The sequence below is a fragment of the Octodon degus genome, unplaced genomic scaffold (assembly GCF_000260255.1).
Source record: "Octodon degus isolate 3935 unplaced genomic scaffold, OctDeg1.0 scaffold00006, whole genome shotgun sequence".
Taxonomy (NCBI): domain Eukaryota; kingdom Metazoa; phylum Chordata; class Mammalia; order Rodentia; family Octodontidae; genus Octodon; species Octodon degus.
The window spans coordinates 8,074,414-8,079,205 of NW_004524582.1; positions in this window are offsets into that span (position 1 = coordinate 8,074,414).

Consider the following 4,792-nt stretch of genomic DNA (forward strand, 5'->3'; position numbering starts at 1 on the left):
TATTTGTTGAAACTGTACTTCCGATTTGATTTGAAACTGTCTCATTGCTATATGTTTATCAATAAAACTGTAGAAAAAAAAAACAAATATGTAAAACCAAAAAAAAAAAATTTTTAAATATGGATGACTTAAAACTCAGACACATATTGTTGTAAATAAAACCACTAATTTTCCTTTAGTAAGAGTAAAGAATATAAATTTTAATGCATCTTTCAACTTTACCAATTGCAAGTATATGCACTCTGATTTAAAGTGGTTTGAATACAAAGAGCTTTGCAAGAAAAGAATTTACTATTTTCTCACAACAAACTCCAAATGTAAGTAACATGAGCCTGAAAAACATGTTTTCATTATTTTGTGGCAAGCACACTTCAGAATGTATCTGTTATAAAAAGCAGACTAAAGGTTTGATGTCCGTATGATATGTAAAGTACGCTTCTACTAGATCTTGATTTTCAACAAGATGTTTTTAATTCTCCCAGGCTACCTGGATAATAGATCTCCAAGGTTTTTGCCATTGGCTGTAGTAAGCAACACGTGCAGCCTCTCCAGAGGCTGAAAACACTGTTGAAGCTTACAAATGCTGATGCATAAAGAGGAGGTAAACTTTAAAAAATTAAGTTTACATTAATAACGATTGCATTGATCACGGGGAATTTGTACCTGTACATGATCTATCTTATTCCTCTTTTGTCCCTGTCCCTTCCCCTTTTCCCTTTTTATTTACAAAGCCTTTATATATATATTATCTTTTTTGCCTCATTTTTAAATTTTCTTTTTCGGACTGGCCTGATAGCTCAGCAGACTAAAGTGCCTGCTTAGGCAGAGAGCAATGACTAAAGTTCGAGCTGGCTTGCTATGCCTGCCCTGTCCAAGGGACATGCTGAGACTGCGATGGAGACTGGGTGTGGCAGCTTGTCTGTAATGCCCTGTCATTTCAGCTCTGCAGAGGCTGAAAACAGGAGAATCACAACAAGTCCGATCTAGGAAGTGAGACACTGCAGACCCCGTACACCCTGTCTTAAATACAGAAAACAAGTAAATAATTTTTTTTTCATTTCCCCTCCACCCAATTTTCCTTTCTTTTTGAAAAATTATTTCCTGTTTCATAATATCTAGATACTTTCTTTAAAAATGTATTTAGTACAGGATCTACAGGGTCTCATTACACAGATGGGACTTACAATGATCCTCCTGTTTTCAACCTCCCAAGCGCTGTGTGCGCCAACTCTCCCAGTTTCAGTCGCCTTCTCAGTGCACTGCAGGAGCGGGGCTGGCATGGCATGCCAGGGATTGAACCCAGATCACTGAGCCTGTCTAAACAGGTGTTTTACATTGCATTTGTTGTCTTCATGGTAGTCTTTCATACTGCAAGATGCAGACACGATATCCTGTCCAAACACTATTAGTACAAATCTTTTTTCTCATTGAATTAAGAGAAAGTAGCTGTATATCTGTTATGGTTTGTGTCTCCTTGTCCCCCCAAAGCCTCATGTAGTCATGGGGTGAGGACTTCTAGAGTTTGTGTCAACTCATGATCCAAGGCTGGGATTATGGGTTTTAGTACTGCTGGGATTACCCATAGGTGGGTAAATACTGGGAAGTACCCATAGGTGTGAGTACTTCCCCTACCCCGGGGCAGGTAATTTGCATTACAATGTAAGGTGGGAAGAGAAGCTAGCTGCTTGAGCTGCTGCTACCCCTCCCTTGCACTCTTGCTCTTTGCCGCTGCCATGAAAGGTTGCCCTCTGCTATGTGCTGCTCTTCATTGGACCCAGCTGAGTATGGACTGAAACCTCCAGTAACTGTGAACTAAATAAACATTTCCTTCCTTCATTTTGAGTGTCGGGTATTTGTCCCAGCAATGAGAGAAGAGTAACTAAGACAATATCTATCCTATTTTGTATATACAGATACAAAATGGTCCTTCATTCGTATCTCCTTTATTGTTTAGTTTTGTCAGAGATGGGTATTCTATTGCCATTTGAATATTGTAGGTGTATGAATCCAGCAAAATAACTCAATATAGTCCAGCAGTCCATAATAGTAGTGGGTTATCCATAGAACTGGCAATGTCGGAGGTTGTTGAATTGAGCCTTTTACAGGTTAGCATATTAATATGGCTTTACTACCTTGTGTTTATCCTTTTCTGCTGGATGGTCAAGACCAAGGTAAAGCAAGACCTATACAACAAGAAATGTAACTTTTGTGTCTGCCAATGTCAGTCAAAACCCTCAGAATTTACCCCAAAACCCTATGCTTCAGTTTGTAGATCCTTTGTCAGTGTCAGCTGTCCTAATATTTGGTTTTGAAACTGTCTCACTGCTATTTTTTCTCAAAAAAATTAATAAAAAATATGCTGAACTGTAAAAGGCTCAAGTCAACAACTTCTGACATTGCCAGTCCTACAGATAACCCACTACTGTTATGGACTACTGGACTATATCGTATTATTTTGCTGAATTTGCGCAACACAATATTTAAATGGCTATGGAATACCCATCTCTGACAAAGCTAAACAATAAAGGAGATACGAATGAAGGACCATTTTATATCTGTATATACAAAAGTTAGGATAGATATATAGCTACTTCCTCTTAATTCAATGAGAAGAAAGATTTGTAGTAATGGTGTTTGGACACAATATCATGTCTGCATCTTGTACTATGAAAAACCACTACAAAGACAACAATATGCCATGTATTAAATATTGAAACTGTGCTAATAATAGGTTTTGAAATTGTCTCATTGCCATTTGTTTCTCAGTAAAACTAATAAAAAAAAAATAGACACTTTAGTCTGTTGAGCTATCTGGCCGGCCCTCTAGTATACATTTTAGTTCTTATATTCACTTTTGCTTTCTTTCATGCCAGAGACACAGTGCTATATTTATACTTGTCTCTGCTCTTTATTTCACTTAGGAGTATGTTCTCAAAGGCCCTGCATTTATCTAGAATTATTTCAAATTTATCTTTTATGACTGAGAAGTACTATATTGCATATAAAAGAAAAATGCAACATTTTTTAATCATTCTTTGGTTGACGGGCAATTTGGTTGTTTCCAAGGTTTAGCTACTACAAACTAAGCTGCTCTAAATGCATATGTATGCATCACTGTGCTATGATGCTTTAAGATGTTGTATGCAACTGTAACTGTGCTGTTATCAGGCACAAATGAACTGATGCTGTATAGTATGCAATAGATGAGCCTCATGGTTATCACAAAGAACAACGTACAGGAGATACATAAAATAATTAAAACTTCCATAAAGCAATCAAAACATAGTAATCCCTTACTTCATAATTACCTTTACCGTAAACAGTTAGATTGTCATTTAAAAATAAATACAGTGAATGAATAGACTCTAAAAAGAACTAATATGCTGCCTCAAAGAACCTCATTTTACTCTTAAAGGCATAGGCATACATAGACAAGTGAGGGTAGAAGAAATCTACCAAGAAAAGTAGAAATTGAAAAAGAACAAAATCAAATAGTACTACCCTTCCAGTAATTTTAAAAATAGATAAAATCAGTCAGAATTTGACAATCCTCAATGTTCAACAATAATTCAAATAGACTGCCTAATGCCTACAGACGAGCCCAGTACTGTCAGTCTCTAGGAACGTAGTTGCTCTGTCTCAGATAAATACACTCTGCTAATCATAAAACTAAGACCAAGTTTAGTCTCTGCACAGGCAAACATGAAGCCAAAATGACTAGAAACAGTATTTGTATTACCAAAATGGCAAAAGTCAAAATAGTACTGGCAAGAAAGAATCTCTCATAAGGATTCCAAATTGGTTTTCAAAAATTTTTATTTTCTGATAAACTCTATGATGTTTATTTTCTGGCTTCTCACCTGTTCTTGCCCCCTTCTTATTCACGATTTTCGACCCTTCTTGTATCCCTCATTTTTCTGTAATGTCTAGCAAGTGAGCTTGTGTATATTCTTCTCTGGATTTGACTCTGAAAACCTATATTCCTTGAAGTAAGAGACTTCAACCAAAAACCAGAGTTTTTCTTTTTCCAGGTTTTGCTGTTTGCTCATCTGGATTTTCTTTCCTTTGGATGATTTAAGTCTCTGGGGTCTCTAGAGGCTATACCCAGTGAAGACTCTCACACCAATCTCATTCCATCTCCAATTGTTTTGTTCTGTGGTTCCCTTTGCATTTAGAATGTTAACCAGGTAACAACACGAAAAGTCTCAATAAAATAAAGTCTACCTTTATCTTAAGTCTACCTTTTCCAGTAACAGTGTTCAAGGGGTCAGTGGGCCCACTAATCATCCTGAGAAAATATGTGACTCATGCAGAATATTCCAAATGTGAAATCACCAGGATTAATGTGAATTATCAGTTCTCTAGGAAATTTTCATTTATTTTCCCACTGTAAGATTTGACTACCCAATGGGAATAAATATCAAAATATTAGGGTTTGTTGTTTGTTTAGAAGAGGAATTGAGAAAAGTGCTAAAGCCTATAGACTAGATTCCATCTTCTAAACTCAAATGCCATGTATTGGGAAGTGATAGTAACTATAAAGTCTGAGGTAATTTTGTAATACGAGACCAATCTTCCTCTAGAAAAAAAAAAAAAAAAAAAGAGTCACTGTATAATTATGGGATTTGGGAAACTGAATGCCAAAAGCTGCAGCATCCTTCATCATTTGGCTTCCTGGTGGCATCTGTAATATGAAAAGGAGAATTTCCCATTTGCCTCAAGGTAAATGTATTTCTGAGTGATCAAGCAAGAATGCAAAATTATATGTGCCCTTGAGTCAGATTTGAATTAA